General features: G+C 47.5%; 1 pseudogene; it reads left to right on the top strand.

The window, feature by feature from the left end:
- The first annotated feature begins 1,319 nt into the window (after nucleotides 1-1,319).
- Nucleotides 1,320-25,039, top strand: LOC149356191 (uncharacterized; annotated as a pseudogene).
- The last annotated feature ends 354 nt before the right edge of the window (nucleotides 25,040-25,393 follow it).

Here is a 25,393-nt window from a genome sequence, read left to right as displayed (position 1 = left end):
AACAAAACATCCCACCAAATAGTGTAGTCTATACGGCTTTAACACTTTTGCGTGAAAAAAACAACATAAAAGAAAGAGAAAGGGAGCCTGGACTATCAACGCTTTGCCAGGCTTACCTCCAGTTGAGAGAAATGAAATGGAGCTAAATGCACCAGCGAAAAAAAGGAAAATCAGAGGAGTAAAATAAAAAACAAAACCAAAAAGAAGAAACAAAAGGCACATCATAATCAAAGTCACAGGCAAACAGACAAAGCAGAGTGTGCAAGGCACGACGCGAAAAAAAAAACATGAGAAAACCAGTCACATTATACACAAGATCTCAGTAACAATCACAAAGCACAGTGAGCAGGCCAGGACGGAAATCAGGGAAGTAAAAACAAGATCAAAACAAAACAAGTCAAAACCAAAGTCACAACGCAGTCAAGGTCACATCCAGAGCACAGTGTACAAGCCACGACGGAAGACGCCGATGCTATGAGCGCGTTTTCGGTGCGATGGGATGGCGATGGGTCGGCAGGGCGAGACCGTCGACTCCTCGCGTTGCGGCAGCCTGTTCCCAGACAATACTCGGCGTCATTTTAAGCTGCTCGATGTTTTCTGCCAACTTTGAGGCCCTCGCATGAAAGCTTACAGACGGTTACAATCGTGAATATCTACTTCTCTATAGTGCGTGGATGGCGAGCTTGTCAGCAGAGCAACTGGAGGAACACAGTGCTCCTGTTTGGAGCGGTCAGCGCAGAATATACCTGCCCACAGGGTGGTGGGCAACCTGTCCACGAAACCCGATTTTACGAAGTTCTCAATCTAAGGAACAAATTTTGAATCCCTGACAAGCATGAACCCCAAAAAACGAAACAACGACCACTAAACACGATTTAACGAAGCTTTCTCTGCAGAAACGAGCAAAATAAAGAGCTTACTTCTCACCTTATTTGTCCACGATGTCTCGCAGCCTGTTGGCAGCGTGCCAGCAGTAACATCTAGGCGCACAAGTCACGCCCCCGATGTCGATGACATCACTGCAAGATGCGTCGCTTCATGGTGGCGCTTCCCACCTTGGCTGCGAATCCGTTTTCCCAGATGCAACTTTAACGCACAAGTGATTCAGGCCACGTTCGCAGATTTTGCGTACGCGAAGGCGCAGGTAGCTTTTGGCTGCCGCTACGTTACGATTCTACATTTCAAAAGGTGTAAAAATGCCTTTCTCGATTTTACGAATTTGCCGATTTAACGGAATAATTCGTAGCAGCTCTTCGCTTCGTTAAATCAGGTTTTAGCTGCAAACGTTCTAATATGTAGCTCGTCCGTAAATCTGCTCGTTTGATGACGCAGGATTTTTTGAACGGCCGCAAGACGGGAGTGCTGCAGAGGGCGCCGCTGTTCCCGAGCAGAATCTGCAGACGCCCAGTGCCCGCGCGATTCGGGGTTGCGGTGATCCTGGAAAGCAAGAGGCTGCCTGCCTGCAGATGGAAGAGAATCCGGGTGAATATATGCATGCGCATACATGTTCCTTTCCTTACAGTTCCAGTAGCAACGTGCGGACATCCGAGGTGAACTGAAAGTATCTCTGCCCCCTCCCCTCTCCCTCTCGACCAGGGGCGTAGTCAAAAGGGGGAACCCCCCCCCCCCCCTGAAATTTTTTCAAACTGACACCGACCGCAGCATGGCCCCAGTACATATCGCGACTTCTGCTACCATAGTTTTGTTCTGCCTGGATCGTCTGTCTTTCCGTGTGTAAAGTTTACTATCTGTGATTGCGCAATATGTTTGCCATGTTTGGCGCATTATATAGAGTGACTTTTGCTTAGTTACGTAGATTTATTGGAGACGTATACGTGTATTTAAATATCTTGTTGCGAGGTTTTGTGTATACATAGAGTGACCTTGTTTCCAGTGACACTTTTTTGTCCGTTGTATTTTGCACATTTTCTCATTTATACATGTGCTCTCTCTTGCGACTAAAATTTCGGTCCAATTAGTCGCAATACATGACCGGTGACAGCTGCTGCTGCGCAGTGCACTGGAACGAAGGACAGCATTATTGAGATCTTTCCCTGGCCGTTGCATATGTGCAAAAATGTGGAGGTTCTTGAATGACAGAGATAGATTAAAATATTTGTCCTCTACTTGCTCATGTCATGGCCTCTACATTTTTCATAGCAGCGGCATGCACTGCTTTCCTGGTTTCGGACTGATATAGTTCTACACCGTGTGATATTTTCTAGACTTATTAAATGCGCAAAAACATGGAAGCATTGGTATCAGTTATTTCTGCCACGATTTTTAAGATATTTGATCCCTTCACCAATTCTATGAAGAGGCTGCGCTGCAACGCTAGCCCCCCGCCCCCCTTAGCAGGACAACGCTATCCAATTATTGTTCGCAGCAAAAAAAAAAAAAAAAGATTCTCTGTCTCTTTCTGGGTATGTCAACGCGCCACCGGACGAAAAAGACCCATTCATGACTGAGAGATCTCAATTCGAAAAATTTTCCGCCACGTGTGGGATACAGCGTACTCCCTGTTGTCCTCCCCCAGTCAGCGGCGAACATCACAAGGCGATCCGCGTGCGCCACCAGGGAGCGGTGGAGGACACACCCGCCTAGAGTTACTGTATATGCTACCAAAGGTAGCAGAGTTGCGCGTAGGTCCGCCATCTTGCCTGTCAAGCAACCGAAGTTATGCGGCGAAGCCGCACTCCGTTTCTGCAGGCGACATGCCTGGCGCATCACCGATCGACCATGGGCGCTTTTCCGAGGTTCTTAAACCACTTTTTCGATGGATCGCAAACAAAAAGCATCTAAAAAGCTGACCGCGTAACCTAGTCAAAAAATATAGCCAAGAAAAAACGGTGCTGTTTCTAGCGCGCGCCGTGAGCTGCGGCATCATGCGATTCCCACAATCACCTTCCCCGAACTATTTACCTGATAACCTAAGGGCAGACTCAGTATTCTAAATACGCCGTGCAAATGCAGCATTCATTCATCTTTGCGGCAACATTTATTCACCGGACCTGCGTTAAAAAACCTTTTTATAGTCTCCTTTACTAAATACGAAACCCTGCAAAAAGTTATGAGCCGGAACTATAAAACGTTACCATCTGAAGTAAACAATCAGATGCCTAAACATGTTTCCCTCGATTAAAAATTGTTTGCCATTCAGGATAAGCCAACAGGGATAAATACGCAACGCAGAGCTCTATTTTAGCGTTTCAACAGTGTACACGAAAAAGCGCAGAGCCGCAAGTCAAGCCTGTTTTCGGTAAAGAAACCTCCATGCAACTTTTAGCAAAAAAAAAAGGCGACACACCACAGCAGCGAACGTAAACAGCCGTTGGATAGTGGATCCGGTTCGAACTTAGCCGGCTGTCAATCCAGTTCGCTGCCGGCCTACGTCATCAGCGCACGTGTTTCTGGTCCGATGGGCAAAACATGCACCGTACCGAGGAGGCTCTCACAGGGAGAAGAAAGGCTGCAGGGTGTCTCGAATCGGGGAACAGAGGCGTCGGGGGAGCCCTCGACACCGGTAAAACCGGTTCAGAACCGAAAGTGGAGGATTTTGCCCATCGAGCGTCGTCTTCTCCGCAGTACACGGTTGCTTGGACACCACGTGATGGCGCTCTACCAATGGAGTCGCGAGCGGCGTTTATCAAACAGACGCGCAACTCTGCTACCTTTGGTGGCATATACAGTAACTTTACACCCGCCTCTCCTCCCCCTTTTCCTGGATGCCACCGCGGTGGCCGCCCACGTAAGGAGAAAGGGAGCAAACACTGCCCAAGGGAGAGCGAACGATTAACACCCGAGCAGCAATCGGGAGGCATCTCTATTCACCCTTCTTTTCCCCCTCCTATCTGCACGCCGGCACATTTTTTTTATTTTCTTAACAAAACTGCAGCATTGCGTCGCCTCTTTGAGTGTACGACTAGAGTTACTGTATATGCTACCAAGGGTAGCAGAGTTGCGCGTCTGTTATTAAAACGCCGCTCGCGACTCCATTGGTAGAGCGCCATCACGTGGTGTCCAAGCAACCGTGAACTGCGGAGAAGGCGGCGCTCGGGACACTTCTGAAGTAAAGCCCCTGGAATTTTTTAAAGTAACGACAACCTTTGCAGAACGCCGCCTCTCCGCTCCGGCGGACGCAGTTGTTGCTGCGACGCGCGTCTTTTCTTTCCTTTTTCTCTTTCCTCTGATCTTTTAACTCTCCTCTATCTGCACGTGGCAGCGGTGGTGGCTTGGCTCGAGCCAGTAGGCAGGCCCGTGCAATTTCCTTTTCATCCTTCTCTCAGTCACAAGAACACAACACTGCGCTTTTGCTTGCTGTGAAGAACAGCGGCTTTTGTTTTGCTCGGAACGTGTGTCAGTCACCTAACTTCAAGCCGTCTATCTGTGCGGCGTGACGGGCTGCTGCGCCTTCGGGTGCAAGAACCGTCCCGACAGTGGAAAGCGGTTCTTTGCGATCCCATCATCGAAAACCGACGCGGGCCGGAGGAAGGTTTGGTTACACAGAATTGGCCGCGCGAATTTTAACGCAACGCCATAGACCAGACTTTGCGAGGTCAGGGACGTGCTTTCAATAGCTGCTGAGTTTTCCTTTTTTTTTTTCAAGCTACGCTGTGCAGTGGTTTGTTCGCAATCGAGCGTATGGCCGCAGTAAGCTCTACATAAGGGCGCTTGCGTTGAGCGCATCGTGATTGCTCGCACGCAAACGTGTAACTGACGCGAGGCACACGTCTAATTGTAGAGTGACGTTCCTTAAATTTGAACGCATGCCGCAGTTAGACATACATGCGTACTCTATAAGCACAGATCAAACTGCGCTCTGACATGGTGAAGCGCACGCGTGGGCGCGTGCGTGCTTGTATATTATATATAGATATATTACAGAAAAAGACAAAAATAGAATTATCGCGCCGATATGCATCGTCAAGGCACCGTAGGCACCGTTGGTGGAAACACCAGCTAGCGCGCGCTGGCTTGCGTTTACTCTCGAAATATGACCAGTAGCTGTGGGTATGTGTGATAGTGCCCATCGTAAGTGGGTCGCGCGTTTCCTGCCACATACTTTGTAACATCACTTCCGCGTTCTCGCTTCCCCTTGACGCCTAACTAGTTAGGAGGAGGCTAAGAATACGAGCAAATCTGTGATAACCTCTTTTATCAATGCTAAAACGTTTTATTTTAGAGCGCAGCTCTTTGGCGTCCGTTCCTGGGTTTCGCGTCGGCGTCGGCCTCGTAACCAGCTCCGCCCCCAATGTCACGCTTTTCAATTGGTCGAAATGCTCGTGACGTCACAGTGCGCGAATTTCAAATGGGGCCAATTGTACTTTGGCTAGTAACAATGCAACCAATCAAAGGGATCGTATAGTGATGCTGCAACTAAGTTGGACTGAGTTTAGTTAACTGCTTAATTAATCAATTAGCCTAATTAATATAGAGGAGAATGAAGAGGTCAGAAGAAAAGAAAAGAAAGACGCGCGCCGCAGCGACAACAGCGTCCGCGGAAGGAGACGCTGCTGAAAAAAACACATAAGTACGAAGCCGCGTTCCCTCCACCACCACGCACTTCCCCACTCAGTAAGACGTTGCTCGTTTCATATACGTTGTGTCGAACATCCTAGACAGTTCCAACAATTGACAGGTTAATGGCAGAACACGATGGATATAAATACAATAATATAAATATGAAATAGCCTAATTAACCTTTCTAGTTATACCGCATAAATCAATAAAACCGAGAACGAAATTGGTCGAGTTGGGGAATCGAACCAGGGTCTCCGGAGTGCGATACGAGCACGCTAGACACTCCGTAATGCCAGCTGAATGGTTTGGAATGAACAAAGGCGCGTCTAGCTAATACGGCGTCTTCGTTCACTCCCATCTTCCCCCTTTCCCTTACGGCGAGGTGTAGGTGTCCACCCAGATATGCGAGAGAGAGATACATTTCCTTTCCTCAAAAAATAAATTTACCGTCCAGCAAGGCGTACAGCCGAATTGGCGATGGCGTTCTGTGGACTCCCTGGCAGCGTTGCAAGACGCTGTCGCGTTCCACTCTTACAGGCGAAGCTTAACATGTTAACCACACATCAGTAACACACGCAGACAGCCAATGGACGCGTCATTCGCTGGCAGCACTTGATTCATCATTCACAACCACATTCTTAACGTACGCTCCCTTGCCGCACATGCCAAGGACGTACACCACGATCACATTCTGCGCCATTCCTCTGTACTTTGCTTTGCTGAAACCTGGATGGATCCCGAAGAGCCTCTTGAAATCATAGATTTCCTATACTGCTGTGGTGCTCGCAGAGACCACAACACAGCGGCGGGAGTCGCTATCTACTTGCGCACAGGTCTCTCTGCAATACCAGTCGAAATGTTTGGCACGTCACATGAAGTTGGCGAACTGTGCGCCGCAAAGTTGCCCAACGGCTTGCTGGTAGTAGCTGCCTACTTCGCCCTATACCGCACTCACGAAAGACGTCGTGCACTTCCTGCAACTCGCATTAACCGTCCATCGATCCACACCGATGTTAGTAGTGGGGGACTTTAATGTTGACATAAAGACAAACAGCAATTTCCTAACACTTATGCGGGAGAACATCCCGTTCCTCTCGCTCGTAACGCGTCCCACGGCTGTGACAACCTCGCGAGGCACTTGTATAGATCTCGTCTTTGAGAAACAAGCATTGGTGTACCAATTCGAACATATATCACTCTATTTCTCCGACCACAAAGCTTCCTTCATGACTGTCAAGAACTGTTAGTGGAGTCTTTGTTAAAGGAATACGTGTGAAAAATAAAAAAAAATTTCTGTGATAGCGCATACTTGTGTTGCTCGATTTCTTTGCCTCAATCTATCGAAAAGGTGAAACAGCTTATTTGCTGCGCTCAAATTTCGCATTAGGAAGTAACGTAATCGTCGGTAATTTTTTTTGTTAACGTTGCCCACAGTGAGGCCTCCATTCTCTCCATTTTTAAAAGTTTTGTAGCCACTTTTTTTTTAAATGAGATCCGTATAACAAAAGGCTTCGGCTTTACCGATGTGCATTTAGTACTCGGGCTGTTTCCGAGCCTTAGACGGGCATGTCTACCTCGCGGGCCGGGCCGGGGTTCGGGCCAGTATCCAAAAAATCAGGCCGGGCTGGGGCGGGTAACGAAAAAGGTTGACGGACTCGGGACGCGTGAATAATTAAGGCCGGTGCAGTGCTCTAATAGCAACTATACGAATATGGAAGATTATCGGACAGATGTGTTAAAAGCGAGCTAGGTTTTGCTCCTCACTAAATGACTGATGCCGATGAAACATTTACGTAGAGCTTTATTACCCTTTGCTGGCAGGTGAAGGATATTTGCGAGATATAGGTTTTCTCCTTACTAAGTAACTATTCCAAAGAAAATTTTAATGCGGGAGTCTATATCGTTACAGTTCATGCACGCGAGAGAACATTAGGGGAGGCACAGATAAGTACACACGTAGCGTGGCCTTCATACCGTATTGCGAGCACTCAAGCGTCTTACCTGGTCCGCGATACAATGCAGCCGACCAAAACCTAAAGCCACTAGGAGAGCGGATGAACTACGGGCATTTAGAATGCCTTCACTTGCAGGTGTCTTGTCGAATGTCAAACCTGTGCATCCGTTGTAGCACGTCCAGCGTTCCGGCGGGGGCGGTCGTTCTGTTTGCACACTCCTCTTCACCAAAACAGATCACCGCAAATTCATTATACGGCCTCGTGATACACGGTGACGTTCAATGCATGCCCCACTCTCGATATCAAACTTGGCATGCCGCGTAAAGCCCGGCGCACCCGTACACGGTGCGCGTGCGGCTCTACCAAAACAATCCATCTATGCGTGCTCATTTTTGCCTTTAGACGATTCAGTGAAGCATGCAAATGTTTCTCCTAAGTCACCGATGTATTTATGCAGCGGAACGCACGGTTAAGGCCACATTCTCACAGCCGGTTTTTGGCTTGCTCCGTCGCGTCCGTCACGCCGGTAGCCGACGGAGGGGGCTGCATTTGGACCGTTTTCCCCCCCAAATCGGGTGGCCGGTGCCGCCGGGTGGTCCTGCTCTACGTTTGCGTCGAGCGGCGGCGACGGAGCCCCGCCCCACGGAGAACGCACCAGTCACAGCGCGAGCTCGCTCTACGTCACCCGCGGCTTGCTTGCTGCGACCAAGAGATGGCGCTGGTGAGCGTCAGCGGCGGCGATGCGCGGGTGCGCGGGCAGGGAGAAAATACAAAAAGCCTGCTCATTTTTTTACTCTCCCTCGGGAGATGCACGCGCCTTGCGCCCCGAAAAGCGCGGGCTGTCGAGGAGCAGAGAGCGGATGAGTTTTATTTCATATGGCAATATGCGAGGTGTTCGAGCCAGAACGGGCCTCCGAATGAGCATTGTGGTTGCACTAGGCGTGGGATATACGATAAATGATTGTTTTTTTTTGGGGGGGGACGCTCAAGTAGCACCACTGTTAGGCCTCATTCTCACAGCCGGTCTCCTCTCCGGCGCGGCGGCGACGGAGCCGGGAACCGCGGCCGCAACGGAACGGATTTGTGTTTTAATCGAATGAGGCGCCGGACACTGGCAAACCAGTTTGGGCGGGCGCTCGCTGCTCCCACGTGACTCTACTTCTGCGCCTTTTTTTTTCTTCCGCGCGAAAAAAAGAAACGCTGCTCGGTGGTGTCCGAGGGACATGCCGAAGTAGCGGTGAAAGTCGTCTGTCCTCTGCTTGCGCTGTGGTTCGCTTGGCTCTTATCGCAGAAAAAAAAATTGCCGAGGCTCAGCTTGGCTAAGCCTGGGGAATGCGAAGCGTATTAGTGGCTAGGCTTGGTAATACATGGCTTTCCTTGGTTGAATACTTGGCCATTTAAATACAACCACTAGAAGCCTTCGTCGTGGGGGAAGACAACGGCATGGCTACAGCGGAACGCCGACTAACCCCGAGACGCGCGTTGGGTGAGCGCCTGGATTGCCACGGAAGCCGCGTCTGCCTGCCCGGTGGAGCGAGCGTTTCACCTACACCGAGTGTGAACGCGCGTTCGAAATGTGCGGGTGTGACGGCTAGGGGTCCCACGGCAACGGCGCGAGGTGGAGGCCGGCTCTCTCATCCGATGTCACGTGGTGTGACGTCACGGAGTCACGTGGGGGTCCCACGGCGACGGCGTGAGTGGTAGCTCTAGCAATATTCTTCGCATAAAAACGATGCGGTCTCGCAAGCGGTGGAAAAAGTTTGAAGTTAGTTTATTAATTCTACGCAACTCCCCTGTTTTTGCAACGAAACACCCCGCGTACAGCACCAAAACAAATATATATGAGTATAGCAAGCTGCTTTTAAAGCCGCTGCAGAAATGAGTGCTGCACTCACAGTATTCAGGCCGATTTGCACGAAATTGAACATATGTAGGGTGGTAATGAACTCTGTTATCAATGGCTTGAGAGATTAAGCTAGCAAAAGAATTTAAACGGCTAATAAAAACAATGAGGCCTCAAGAGCTAGCAACGGGTGAACAGAATTTTGTTTTTTCTGCTCTTTTCGTTATCTCTGCAGTTACCTCTCTCGCCCCTTTCTCCTTTCTTCACCTGGATGGTTCCCCTTTGCATCAGCCATCCCCTTCACTTCGCTTTAAACCTGGCAACAGTTTTCGTCCCCCACATCGTAAACTCTCGAACTCCCACTGTTCGTCATGACCCACGGGCCATGTTTTTTTTTCAAGTTTTTTTCTACCTTATGGCTCGCCTCTGAATTGTTCAGCCACATGTTGAGCCACCGTTTCAACCTCCCAGGCTTTTCCAGATTTGGGGTGTCTTAGGTTTGCGAGCTTCTTGTAGCATGCAAGCGCGGTGCTGCAGTCGGCGCTGTTTGTGAACAGGCTTTTCCTTCTGGGCTAAATGTGAACGAGTGTGTTGACCCGGCGTGCCGTTTTCTGTATTTCTCTGTGCGTGGAGTGAACGTCAGTTGTTTGCCACAGTGCGGCTGGCTGGTGTTCGGTGATAGCGCCAAAGCTCTAAAGTCGGAACATCAGCGGTTCAAAAAAAAACGGGCGGGCGGAGAGACGCCACCGGACAGAACGAATACCGCTAGCAGTAATTCAGGCAACAAACACGGCAAGGCTATTTCGCGTGAAAAAAAAAATGATTGCTTTCCAAAAAAAAAGAAAACATGGACGTCAGGAAGTTCTCTTGGAAAAGGTTTTGGTGCTGTCTTTTCATTCTTCTGACTGATTTCCTGAAAAAAGTGCCAATTTAAAAGTAGATCACTTGGACAAACGGCCGGCTAGAGTGTTCGCAACAAGGTATCGTCCGAGTAGTTTTTTCTTAAAGCTCTAAAAGATAGCGCCTGAAATTCAAATACATAACAGTGGTGCTACTTGAGCGTCCCAGAAAAAAAATCATTTATCGTATATCCCATGCCTAGTGCAAACACAATGCTCATTCGGAGACCCGTTTTGGCTCGAACACCTCGTATATTGCCATATGAAATAAAACTGTCATCCGCTCTCTGCTCCTCGACAGCGGGCGCCTTTGGGGGCGCAATGCGCGTGCATCTCCCGACGGAGAGTAAAAAAGTGAGCAGGCTTTTTGTTTTTTCGCCCTGCCCGCGCACCCGCGCAGCGCTGCCGCCGCCGACGCTCGCCAGCGCCATCTCTTTTTCGCAGCGAGCAAGCCGCGGGTGACGTGAGGCGAGCTCGCGCTGTGACTGGCTCGCTCTCCGTGGGGGGCGGGCTCCGTCGCTGCCGCTCGACGGAAACGTAGAGCAGGACCCGGCGGCACCGGCCACCCGATTTGGGGGGGAAAACGGTCCAAATGCAGCCCCCTCCGTCGGCTAAAGGCGTGACGGAGGCGACGGAGCAAGCCAAAAACCGGCTGTGAGAATGTGGCCTTATGTATTTGAATTTCATGCGCTATCTTTTAGAGCTTTAAGAAAAAACTACTCGGACGATACCTTGTTGCGAACACTCTAGCCGGCCGTTTGTCAAAGTGATCTACAACTTTTAAATCGACACTTTTTTCTAGAAATCAGTCAGAAGAATGAAAATACAGCACCAAAGCCTTTTCCAAGAGGACTTCCTGACGTCCATGTTTTTTTTTAAGGGGGGGGAAGCAATCTTTTTTTTTTGACGCGAAATAGCCTTGCCGTGTTTTTTGCCTGAATACCGCTAGCGGGAACGAAGCACACCGCGCGATATTTTGAAGCTGGAATATCTGGTGCGATATTACTTTCGGAAAACGGCACTGAAAACGTAGAGTGAATGACACAACACGGGACGTGGCTAACAACTGAGGTTCACTCCACGTGCAGAGAAATACAGAAAACGGCACGCCGGGTCAACACACTCGTTCACATTTAGCCCAGAAGGAAAAGCCTGTTCGCAAACAGTGCCGACTGCAGCACTCCGCTTGCATGCTACAAGAAGCTCGCAAACACAAGACACCCCAAATCAGGAAAAGCCTGGGAGGTTGAAACGGTGGCTCAACATGTGGATCCACAGTTCAGAGGCGAGCCATAAGGTAGAAAAAACCTTGAAAAAAAAACACGGTCCGTGGGACATGACGAACAGAGGGAGTTCGGGAGGGTAACGAAGTGGGGGACTAAAAGACTGTTGCCAGGTTTAAAGCGAAGTGAAGGGGATGGCTGATGCAAAGGGGAACCATCCAGGTGAAGAAAGGAGAAAGGGGCGAGAGGGGTAACTGCGGAGATAACGAAAAGAGCAGAAAAAAACAAAAATTCTGTTCACCCGTTGCTAGCTCTAGAGGACTCATTGTTTTTATTAGCCGTTTAAATTCCTTTGCTAGCTTAATTCTTGAATGGTTGTATAAAGACCAATCTCCCAAGCTATTGATAACAAAGTTCATTACCACCCTACATATGTTCAATTTCGTGCATATCGGCCTGAATACTGTGACTGCAGCACTCATTTCTGCAGCGGCTTTAAAAGTAGTTGCTATACTCATATATATTTGTTTTGGTGCTGTACACGTGGTGTTTCGTTGCAAAAACTGGGTAGTTGCGTAGAGTTAATAAATTAACTTCAAACTTTGTCCACCGCTTGCGAGATCACATCGGTTTTTTTCTGCGATAACAGCCAAGCGAACCAAAGCGCAAGCAGACGGCAAACGACTTTCATCGCTACTTCGGCATGTTTCTCGGACACCGCCGAGCAGCGTTTTTTTTTTTCGCGCGGAAGAAAAAAAAAAGGCAATGACGTAGAGTCACGTGGGAGCAGCGAGCTGACGCCCAAACTGGTTTGCCGGTGTCCGGCGCCTCTTTCGATTAGAACACAAATCCGTTCCGTTGCGGCCGCGGTTCCCGGCTCCGTCGCCGCCGCGCCGGAGAGGAGACCGGCTGTGAAATAATGCGGAGGCATAGAGAAGAACTCGGCAAGTACGGGAATCCAGCGCAACCAATTGAAAAGGGGCGTTAGTTCCTTCAGAGCGGGCTAGAGGTCGCCACCGCAGTCACATCAAATCACAAAGAAAACAAAAGTCGTTCGCGCGGCGCGCGGGGGAGGAGGAGAGAAGAGGGAGGGCGTCGTGTCGCTACTTTAGTTTTTTTAGGGGCTTTATTCTGAAGTGAAGAGTTTCACTTCGCTAGTCAACACGCGCTTCGCGTGAGCCGGCCTATGTCGAAGCACGAGTGACGTCACGCACGGTGCAGGCTACTGCGCATGTGGCTTTTTGATGTGCGCCGCCGCTTCTCCTCCTCGCCACCGTTTGACGTTTCACCGCGGCCGTGCGCAGAGAGGGTGTAGGCGCAGTGCACATTTGAAAGGAGGAGTATATAAGGCGCACTTGCCCATAGAACAGGCGCACGCTGCCGCGCACTATGCGTCGTTTGACGTTCGCCGCAAGCGCGTGTTTATCGTGGAGGCCGGCTATATAACCGCTTGCCAGAGATTACGCGTGCGCATTCAACATGGAAGGAGAAGAGAGTGACACTACCGATACGGAAGTGCTAAGCATCACCGCAGCTTTTCGCTTCCGGATATCCAGGCTTAACCTTAGCTAAGCCCCAGGCAATTTTTTTTTTGTAATTCCCGATGCCCCGCTGCAGCGAACTGGATTGACAGCCGGCCAAGTTCGAAGTGTATCCTCTATCCAACCGCTGTTTACGTTCGCTGCTGTTCACGCGCGTAGCTCTCGCGTTTTTTTTTTGTTTTTTTGCTACAAGTTCCATTGAGGTTTTTTTACCGAACACAGGCTGGACTTGCGGCTCTGCGCTTTTTCGTGTACGCTGTTTAAACGCTAGAACAGAGCTCTGCAGGTGCCTCTTCTGAGCACCCAAACCACAAACGACCCATTGGCGCCACATCGCGTACCGATCAGCCATCGTACACCTGCGTCTTCACAGTAAGCTATGTATGAGCAGAGCGAATGACTCACACGTAGGGAAACGAGAAGACACACAAAAAAAACGTCCACTGGCCACAAAATTGACGACTGCAGGCATTCAAACACCGACCAGTGCACAAAGCTGCGCGCTGGAAAGATATCTGTGGTAGGAAGGCAAGACAGAGACGGAACGAGCGCTCTGGCTGCTGTGCCGCCAGCAACAATAGAGCAGCCACCGAGCCTCCGTCGAGCGTCCGCGGTCCCACCAATTTGGTAACCCTTCGACCGGGGACAGGTGCACATCTCAAAGTAGCTACCTCACGCCGGACACTCTGTGCTGGAGACTGAATGGCGCATCAGAAAGCTCAGCGAACTTCACACTGCCCTTAAGTTATCAGGTAAACAGTTCGGGGAAGGCGACTGTGGGAATCGGCTGCCCCCGCACTTCACGGCGCCCGCTAGAAAGGGGAGTGCTTTTTCTTGACTATATTTTATGCGTAGCATATTGCAATCACTCAGTTCAGCCCTTGGGCGCGGCCGGGCAGCCACCAAACCACGTGACGTGACGTCCGATGGTTTGGTGACGTCACGTCACGTGGTGACGTGACGTCACCAAACCACGTGAAAAACAATAAAAAACAAAGAAAAAAAACAAAAAAGAAAAGAAAAGAAGAACAAACAAAGGGCTAAGCATGGTGGCGGTTGCCACCGCCCCGTTTCAAAGGGGGCGCTCCTATCCATCCCTCCATCCATCCATACGTCACGGAGGAAAAGCTGCTGAGAAAATCGAGTGCCGCCAAGCAATACCTCGCGCAAAAAGACCGCGCAATATGCAACGCATTCTTGGCTTAACCAAGCTAAGCCTGGGCATCTTTTTTTTGACTGGGTTACGCAGTCAGCTGTTTCGATGCTCTTGCTTTGTTTGCGATCAAGCGAAAAAGTGGTTTACAAACATCGGAAAAGCGCCCACGGTCGATCGATGATGTGCTAGGCATGTCGCCTGCAGAAACGGAGTGTGGCTTCGCCGCATAACTTCGGTTGCTTGACAGGCAAGATGGCGGACCTACGCTTGACTCTGCTATCTTTGGTAGCATATACAGTAACTCTATGTAGGACGCGAAAGCGCTGGAGGTTCTTCACACGTGATGTCGCACATCAGGAAGCGCAAAAACGGCGAACAGCACGTGACGAGCGCGGAATTTCGGCGCGCCGTAAGAACGGAAGTAACACGCGGACGGATTCGAGGGAAGCGCGCATTGGTCTCAGAGCCTTGCCGCAGCGCCAATTAAGACGCCTTCGAGAAATAAACGAACAAAAAAAATTACCGCCACAACTCAATCGTTCTAAACGGCGCGTGACTGACTTACAAGCGCATCCGATAGCCGCCGCCGCTCCGGCCTGGCGACGAAGCACGAAGCTCCGAAAACGAAACTAAGCAGCCAGGCTCTCAGTCTATCGCCGGGTGCCTGCCGGTCGTCAAAACACTTGCAGTTTCGAAAATACGCAGTTCAAAGCACGAATATTTGGGCGATCGGTTTGTCGAGCATGTCATACCGCGACAAGACACCACTTCAGGAACCCGTCCATATTGACCGATGCCAGTCCCTCGGCGTACGAATAAACGAGCTCCGGAGGTCACATAGTCACGGACGGCGGGCCGGACTCAGGCCGCAGTCCGGATTATCTGAATTAACGTGGGTTGAGGAGTAGGAAAAAAATTGCAGATCACTGCGGGGACCCGCATTGGGAGAATGCGGAAGCACTGACGCCTCCTCGGCACTCGTCGCCTCTCTATAGTTTTTTCTTTGCTAACTTGTGTTTGTTAATTTAACTACTTGAGTAGCGTAATTATCTTATGCTTTAATAAGACATCGATTTATTTACTCTGATTATACCTTCTTTTATCTCAATCAACCATATTGGTTTGCAAATTAGGCGCCATGGTTGCTTTCACATACACTTACTATATCTCCGTCCAGCCTAGTCAACCGTCCAATGTTTCTTGTTGATAATTAATTACCTAATTTATTTATTCAATGAAACTTTTTGTTCGTATATTTATCACTCATCAAACACATTTCAATTCATTTCAAACTTTATTTTCACTCCTTTGCCTGCTTTTCCACTATATTTCTGTCCACGGCTGTTTTCCCGTCCTCTCACTATATCGACGTCCGCTCTATTTCGACATTTTTGCCTCAAATAATTAACTAATCATCCTATCGACAATCTCTTTTGCGCAGCATCCTCACACCGTCCTCTATCGATCACAACCATTCGTTTGACGCTACCTCTTCTGCATTAGAATGTCACACATGCTGTGTGCACGACCCGGCCGACATAGCCTAGAAATTTCTTTCGCATTAATAAGCGTTTATACAGTTGGGCCGAATTAACGATGTCTTACTGTACAATGCTTTAGCTCCTGGTGCTAATTTCGCAGAAGGTATATATTCCTCTCTCACGGTGGCGCAAGGTACCGCCGGCAACAGTGTGTTTTTTTTACAGCATTTCAAGCGATATTTGCAAATTGTGTTTAATTTGCACAAAATATGAGGCAATATTCGTAAAATTATAATGTGGGTCCAAATTTTTGCATTTTACTGAAAATTCATAAGAGCTGGCAGGTATGCAAGTTTATCTTAAGCAGAAGAAGGTGAACACGTCATACAAAAGATAAACGTTATTTTGAGATAAACGTACTGCAGGATCATTGATCTAACAAAAATAGCGCATCAAGCACAGCTTGAGAAGCACCAATATAAATAGTGGGAGTATAGATTATGGAGCAATAGGTATCTGAAGACAAAGAAGCTATAATAAGAAAATAACCAGCCTCGAAAACCATGCACATTTCAATATGCAGAGCTGTCCTATAGATACAGCATAAGCGAAAAAATAGTTGCGTGATACTAAAACCTGCAGAGAAAGTGATTACAAAGCACATCAGCAGGTACACAAGAGATTAAAAAGACGACTGATTTACAAGTGCAAGCATGAATGGAACATTCAGTAGCGTCGACGCCTAGCGCATTCCAGTAATGTGCTATCCAGGGAAAAAAAAGGGGTTCTTGGGTATGTTGGTTTTATATGAAAAATCTCTAACCTTTCTGCTGTGGAATGATCAGGTCATATGCACAATTGTACATTGAATGCACAAGCTTCTGTCTATCCCTGTTTTATTATTGTACCGCAAATAAAAATTTTATTCCCTCACGGTATCGACTTGTTTCCATTTTTTCCAAGTTAGCAGACTGCAAAAGACAGGTGGGGGACTCCTACAAGCCTTAACAGTTGCAAACAAAACTTACAGATTTGTGCTGAACATTTGCTAGTTACGCTATGTCCTTCAGCTTAAAAGTGCCCCATAAAATGGTAGCACATTCTAATATTGATCTAATGTACGTTTTTTATGGTAACAATTTTAATTTGGGCAGGGACTTCCCAGGGTTCTTCAAAGATATCGAGGCATCAGGATTGCGTAATTTTTAATATTATCTATATGCTGATTGCAACTAAGATGACCACTGGAACTTAATTCTTGGTGCTGCGACTAGATATCTGAAGCTTAGGGACTGTTCTGAGTTAGTCAACGCAACATTTGATTTTTTTTTGCATTGATGGTCATTTGCCTCATAAAACACCAAGTTTGTATTTTAGTGAGTGACGTTTCTAAGTTTGCTCGGTGATCTAAAGTAGATATCTTGTGGAAGACTGTGCAATCATCTGCAAAAAGCCACATTTTTAGAGGTATGTCAGCAGTGATGTCATTAATGATAACCAGAAACAGGACTGGACCCAGGACTCAACCCTGTGCCCGATTCTACTGGAGTAAATCTTGAATGCACATTGTTGATGTTAATGGTATGGTATCTATAAAAGTTATGCTTTAATCCATGCAAATATGGAGTCATTTTAAAGGAGTGTAAACATGAAATTTCTGTTTGCATGTTTTCTTCTTTCAAATGATGCATTAGACATTGATATACATGGAGTTCTATTTGCCTACGACCTCTAAATAATGTACAATTGAATTTATTCTTGCTGCTGTTTCGATTTCATCAATCAAATCACGGCTGTGATGTGTAGTTGATGTTTATGTCGCATGAGGCATGCAAAAACCAGAGCAGTATAACTACAGATGCATTTTTTATGTCATTCCAGCTATTGAAGCAGGCTACCTAGAGTTGTAGTGAATTAAAACCACGCATAAACGATTATATTGCAGTTCTTTTCACGTCTCACGTGAACTACACATCAGCTATATGTCATAGAGATTGTATTGTTGATGAAGCCAAAACAGCACCAAAAAAAAATTCAGTCATAAAATATTTAGCAGTCCTTAGTGAACACTATGTGGTGAATTATGTAAATTTTAATGCATCATTTGAACGAAGAAAAATGCAACTAATAATTGGCGTTTATAATCCTTTAAAGATTGCCTTTAGGAAATAGATTCTTTTGGAATATGTGATCAAAGGCTTTCACAAAGTCCAGGAAGCAAGGTCATGGACTGTTTCTAATAGTTGCGTTACAGTTGACAGGCCTCGGCGGAAACTGTGTTGCTCGCTGCTGATATGGACATGTTCAATAAAGACTGAAATATGTTGATATAAGTTCAAGCATTTTGGTGACGTGCCCTCTGGTGTTTTTATAGTTATGTTTTAACATTAACATAACATTTTTGAACACAGCATCACCATTTTGTATAATTTCATGTTTACGATGCAAAGTATAACATTGTTAATTTTGACATAATTTTATAACATTATTCTATGCTCGCTGCTATCTGGTGTGTTCTCCGTGTTCAGTTGCACTAAAGCCGGTCGAGGCTCAACCTACGGCATGTTTGCGGGCTCTCTCCTAGCGGCAATGTGCAGCATTTGAGAGGTGCTTCAAAGTGTTTTGGCGGCGCCTTACGACTATGCGTCCCACCCGATGGCAATGGACAATGGTTGCTTGAAGCACGAGGCTTGGGTGGTGCAGGGTGCTTCCAGAGGTCCGTCACATGACCACCCGAGAGTGTGCACCCCGCCCCCAAGATGAAGGTGGTAACATTGGTAGCACCTGGCTATGTGCAGGGGCGGTCACCTGATCTCTGACATCACGGTTGCGTTCAATCGAGCAGTCCCAGATACAGGTCTGGCAGTACACCTCACTTCTGACGCTGTTAATGTTCTGACTGTTAGAGACATAACCTTTTCAGTGTGTAATGTGTAGTGTGTACAATGCCCATCTGAATCATCTTCCCATCAACACCTCAAGAATTAACTATTTAAATGACAGCACCTCAAATAAAAAGCACGCCATTCCGAATGACTGATTTGTAATATTCATGACCGATATATACACGCCATTCTTTACCTGAACCATTGATACCTTGCAGGTGAGCAGCACACGGTCGAGATGGGCGCAAAGGGCAGTTCTCCAGAACAAGCAACATATAGCAACAAGCAACAGAACAAGCAACAAGCAAGAGGCCGAAGGCCACTTTGCCAAGACGACAGCATCACAAGAACCATGGTGACCAGAGGCCTGGCGAGCTGAACCATGGTGACCACAAGCAACAAGAGCAGGGCCTGAGCGAGACACACCCTTTCACCCGCACTCACGTGCTACGTGACCCGCTGAACAACGCCGTGGTGTGCCTCATCCCGCGCGAGCATCACTACGAGATCTGCGGTGCTACTGGTGACAACAGCCACACGCGCTCCTACTGCCCCCAAAGGCCGAAGGACACGTACAACATGGGCCTTCTCAAGAACACACCGCGCAATAGCAATGGCAAGAGCTCCAAGTAGAATGCTCTTGGCAGTGTATGCCTGGGCAAACGCTGCTTAATTTTACCGTTACAGCAACAAAGACGCTGTGATATGCCAATATTAGCTGATTAGCTGTAAATCCTAGGCTATGCAACTTCATTATAAGATCTCGTTCAGGTGCCAGTTTTTTCAAGTTATTTCAGCTTCAGAACTATCGCATTGCTTGGATAATTCAACACTTATTGGTTAATTTCACTACAGTTGGTTCCCCCACGCTAAAATCTTTAGTTAAATTCTAGGTAAAACCAGCATAGTACCATACTGCCCGTAATCAGAAGTGCACATTAGCTGAATCATAAGGTAGTAGAATAAAGTCTACACAAAATAGTCTAACACACTGCCATTAAAGTTGCTGCAAGAACAGTATTTTGGCTGGGTCGTTGCTTTTTTGCATTATTTTATTAGCCAGAAACTGCAGGGAAGCTTAGGGGCATAAGTGGACACTGCAAAGGCATGTATGTCTTGCATCATGTAAAGCCATTTAAGCCTACCACATAGCTTGTCAACCTTGTAAGTGCATGACCTTTTTACACTAGTGTGTCAGCTGATGTCAGAAATTAAAAACCTTTCTGAAATACATTTCACCAACTTGGAGGGGTAGCACTAATAACATAATGCTACTTCCATGACTATTGGTAGGAAAAGTCAACTGCTCCAGCTGATGTTAGTGCACTACCTTAGATATATCTAAGGTATGCTGAGAAAAGAAAAAAAATGTGCCACACATGATGATTAGCTAGTGTTTTGTAGGTCTTGGCTGGCACAGAACGAGTTTTCTAAATTTACATGATGTGAAGACAGTGCTACAAGAAAACCCTGTCTGATTAGATGCTCTTCATGATAACAAGGCTATTCTTTGATGTTTTTGAGCTCCGTCAATTACTCCGCAAGCAAGTCATATCAGCTCCATGATAACAGAATTGTGTGGGCAAATGGTACAGCACAGTGTATTTATTAGGCGAGTTCATTGCCACAGTTTTACTTTTCAGAACTTAGATCATCATGTAGGAAAAGAGCTTCACTCCTGAGACTGCACTCTAGTCCTACTTTTGTGCTCACTTGCATTTGTTTGTTCCATTTTTTGTGTGCATATTAGACATCTCAACGACCCCATTTTCTACGTGTTCAGACTATCTCCTTTTTCCGTCACACTATTCTTGGACCACTTAGAGCAAAAGTAGGAGGCCCTACCACCCTCTCGCTCCCCCAATAAACAGTGTTTTCACCCACATTATAACTGTACCAAAACAAATCAATACAAAGCAAACACGAATAGTGCCAACAGTTCAAATGCAGCTCAAAATGAATCGGAGTTGATTCAAGTGTGCCTCCATAAAATTCGGCTTCGATGTACATAACGTCAATTCTCAAACTGCCTTTCAGATGTTCCTAGATGTGTTCAGATTGAATAAAAGCTGCAGAAGAGGAAAAAATAAAAAGAGGTGAAGTCATTCTTTAAACTGTTTTTGTTATACTCTCACCAAGTTCACCCACAGGCAGCAGGCTGACTAGCACGCTTGGTACCACCGCTGACCCTTGTCAAATAATTTACCCATTGGCGCTTGCGAAAATGGACAGGCAGTGTTCACATGCTGAAACATGCGACGACGGAACACGCACATACGTCTCTCGACACTGGAAGCACACGCATCACACCTTGGGAAAAACCCCCGATAACACACACATAGAGCAACTACAGAGCACAAAAAAAATCTAGTACAATGACTATCCAGAATAGGCAGATTTTACGGGTGCATACTAGAGGGAGATCAGAAAGCGGAGGTTCCCGAGGAACAAGATGGGATGTTAGCAAGATGAAAACTTTAACCTGAGCGTGGCAATGGAAATGAACATTTACGTACATGAGTAAAGCTAACAAAATCGGAGCTTAAGGGAAGAGTTGTGCAAGCCACCGATTACAAATTTGTGCAAAAATCACTGTGGGTCATGTTGCAACGTTCCAAGATGCACCCAGGAGGTGGCAAGATGTTTTTTAGGAGTCAGCCTGGCCAGCTACTGGCAGATTTCTGCAGCTAACACAGCATTGCACATTTTACGCAGAGCAAGCTCGAGCTTAATGCACTGATATGGATTCATCGATAGGCAACAGCTTATAACACTCTATACTTTGTCTCATTAAAACCATGCAGTGCTCTGGAAACAAGAAGTGGTGTTTATCAATTATAGGCTCAACGCACAAAGCCCTTCACAGACTGGAAGAGTCCAAAGCACAACAGTTTGTGATTGGCTAGTTCGTCGCCTGATTGGCCATCAGCAACCAGCTCAACAATCATGGCAGCAAACTATACAAAGCTATACAACAACAAGGAAGCTGGGTAACTGTGAGGTGCTCTTGAGTAGGAACAACTTGTACTAAGCCCGGTAAACGGGAACTAACTCGTTTCCGCAGTGCTGCATGGCTTTAGCAATGCTCAGTTTTAATGCTGTAGCTCTCAACTAAGGATATCCTCTCACGGCCAGTTCATGTTGCTTTAGTCAGGTCACGACAGGGCCCCTGACGTTTCTTATTCGGAGCTCCAAGTTTTGAGAGCTCGGACAAGGCTTGGAAACAGTTTGCGGAATGGAGACACTTATGAGACAAATATTTAGTTTTCTTGTTAAGTTAAGCCCACTTTGCAGCATCTGCCATGCATCGCATCAGCGGTACTTCGAGAATAACTGTTCTTGGCCACGAAGAAATATCCACGGGTGCAAGCCGCCAACTTGCAGACCTGTGCAATAGGCTTGTTAAAACAGCAGACGCGTGAAAGCCACGTCCCTTACGAAAATGGCAGATATGGGCTGGATATATTTTATATATGGCTGTATATACTTACATATGGGATCATATACAGTTATATAGGTCCATATATGATCGTAAATACGGCCAGATGTGACCATGGGAAGCCTGATATGCCGCATATACTGCTATATAAGGGGTGTCCCAGCTAAATGTAACCCAAGATTGTAAAAAAGAGGATGTTCTCTAGCCCAGTGAGACCAACTGAGGGTTGTTGACAGTCGCGTGTCCTAGTCCGCGGTAGTTTTTCATTATACAAAAGTAATTAATTAGCAGATACTAATTAGATAACTTTTTAATTATTGCCTTCAGGAAGAAAGTGTCAATGCAGGAGTTGTAGATCCCATAGAAAAATGACCATTTGCCGTGTTTGTAACCAGGTACCGCTGATACAGCTTCATTTATTTGCCTTAAAAGAAAGCTCGCGAAATACAAAAGGAACCACGTGACAGGGAACCAGTTTCAGCGCTCCCAAATGACCGGTCAAGCAACGACATCCGCTTGCGTTTGCAACGCTGCCCCGTACAGGGTTCGGCGTTTTGAGGCAGTGGCGAGATATGCGCCAGGAACTGCTTATGCGTCGTGGAAAGTAAGCGGGCGCTGCTTTTCAAGCAAGTGAAGCGCGGCTCGCATGGAACGCTTTTTCACGCGGAGCCTCGCCTCGAGTGATAGGTATGTGGCCGTGCCGCCGAACTTGCACTGTCACGCGCTGAAGAAGCGGTCGCCCACCTTTCAGCCAATCGCATGGCGGCTTGGCGCTCAGCCGTATAAGTTGGCGAGTCATCATCGCTTGACAATGAAATTGGCGACATCATTGGTAAGTACGCAGGACTTGGGCTACACCATGAAATATTGGTTGCAGTTGGAGCCATTTTTTTGCTTATTAACTCATTCAGGCTCTTTCAAAGCGCAATTTCCTGTAGCGAAAAGAAGCTCCAAGCGTTGCATTAACTTACAGCATAGCAAGAGCTCCCAAAATTGTCTAAATGTGCTCTAATATACCTGGCTTAGACGCAACCATTTCTTAACTGGAGAACTGTAGTTTCCTCCTACTTTCACTTGTTCTGTAGCGTGCAAGAAACTATCGGGACACGACCGCAGGTGCACCTGCAATGCCCGCAACGCTTGTCCAAGCACTCGCAAACGTCCTACGCGCGAATTCACTTCCTTCAACATTACGAAGTGAACGCTCCTTGTTGCGTGAACAATGCATGGTGGCAAGGAGTGGCATATTCGGTGTAACCTCCCAGAGCTGCGCGTTGGCGGCAAGACACAATGTACTGGAGGCATCCGGAATAACGTTGGCCACGGCGTCTTTTTGCACGCGCTCACCTCCCGCAGTAAACGGGCATTCACTTCACCTGCACCAAAATTCCGACTCCCCGGACGGCATTTTATTATGCGACCTTCTTCTCAGCAGGCTCACGCAACTGATTAGGGACACAGAGTTTGCCACGGTGCGGGTATCAAAGTTTTGTCCATTTTTCACGCACTGGCATCTTTACTGAGGTGCGGCTCCTTTCATATTCGCCCCTAGCCGAAATAAGTCTAATACCCCTTTCTTCACGTCAAGTCTGACTTCGCACTGAACCTTTAATACAATGACTTGAACTATGAGGTGCGGGGGTGTAAAGTGCCGCCCACGGCTGGTGACTAGGAATAGCATAGAATAAAAGCCCTACATTACTGTGGCTACACCCTTTCATGTTTCAGACAATAATTGGCAAAAAAAGGCGTGGTGTCTTGAGTGGCCTTCATCACGCAACCATGACTGCTGCTTCTCACACGTGATGTTCAAGTGGTCATTGCATTGTGAAGGATATAAATCAATAAAAGAAATAAATATTAACACACACGAGCACACATTCATGCGGTCCTTGTGGAAGCCGATGTGAAGAAAAAAAGAAGAATACATAGAAGAAAGAGTTCTTAGCGAGCTTCTGCAGCGCCTGTGGGTCGGTGAAGGGCAGAAGTGGCATGCATCGGGCGTCCACTGTCTTTGATGTTCTCCAGTGAGCTCGGTGAGTCGATGCTGAAGCACATCAGGATGATGTCCGTGTCCTGGTAGGACAGACACCGCAACCTGTCGCAGCCATCTAGCCCCGCTCTGTCCACCAGCCCAACCGCTCAACCCTCGACCTCGATGCTGATGACGTTCTTTCTAAGGACTCTACGCGCGTAGACACCTGGGAAGTGATGCTTCCTCAAAACTATAAGGAGGCACGTTTTCCCGCAGGCACCCTTCAGAATATTAATGTTTTGTCCCGGATCGCCGACAACGGTGGCCATTTTTACTGCAAAAGAGAGCAGTTTGGCGACTGGTGGGGCCTCGGGACTCTGCTCTTCTTGCCACAAGGACGAGGGGACAACGAGGAAGCGTGTATTCTGAGCATGACCCTCCTTCATGGTGGCAGCGAAGGCGACAGTGTCACAGGGCAGATTATTCTGGGAGAGAAGGGGAGCAGAGCTTTCGTCCGGGTGCTGCTGACATAATTTAAGGAGGTTGTAGCGGCGCTCGGGTTTGAGGCTGATCTTGCGAAGCGACGGACGCGGTTCGAGCAAACCGATAAGCTCTTCGCAGGAGTCTGGAATGAGGCTTGGTCTGTCGACCGCGACTGCCTGCAAGGTGTTGCCTTCCAGGGCGTGGACCACTGCGCTGACCTCACTAGATTCCACGATGACTTCCGGAAGAAACCCCTGAGTCAAAAACGTACGAAGAAAGGGAAGGACAAAACAATGAGCACTAGGCCTAATCAACCCTTCTGACAATGTCCGTTTTAGAGGCCAGCTGAATATTGCTCACTCGAGTGAATTTTATCCTACTTAGTTGCAAAGTTTCCGGCGTCCCACTGTTTCAGCTATTTCAGCGTATGACCTAAATCGAGAAATGTACAGGTGCACGGCGCCTATTTACCTCACTTGTCGCAGGTATGTAAGTGGATGCGAAACACCTGGTTTTAGCTAGGCCCTCTGGCATCGAGTACACTTGTACGTCTGATTTTTACTGTGCAATGTCAACACCTTTTCCTGCAGTCCATTCGGAACTTACAATCGGGGCACCGCCAAGGTGTGCTCTCGTTAAGCTTCATAAAATTGTTGCTTTTTTGATTTTTTTAGTTTTTAGCGGCTTTCAAAATGACGTACAGCTGCTCGAAACGGTAGGTTATTCCACATGTCTGTTAGAATCTGCAGCAAACTTTCTTAAGAAAAGACTCCGCTACGCTTGTGCCATATAAATAGAAAAATAGAAAAAACTTCACTGCTGCAACGCATACATATATTGTCCCATAACCTAACAAGGGTGGGACTACATGCTATGTGATCTATGTGTTGCCTGCTATGCGTTCTCTGCGGTCGGGAAGCCGTAAAAACTCTGCAATACGCTCAACTCGTGCATTAAGATCAAGATAACCAGAAGAAACACCGAGAGCACATC

The sequence above is a fragment of the Amblyomma mixtum genome, chromosome 3 (genome assembly GCF_055824585.1).
Source record: "Amblyomma mixtum isolate Tamu chromosome 3, ASM5582458v1, whole genome shotgun sequence".
Lineage (NCBI taxonomy): Eukaryota > Metazoa > Arthropoda > Arachnida > Ixodida > Ixodidae > Amblyomma > Amblyomma mixtum.
This window is presented reverse-complemented; position numbering and strand designations above follow the sequence as displayed.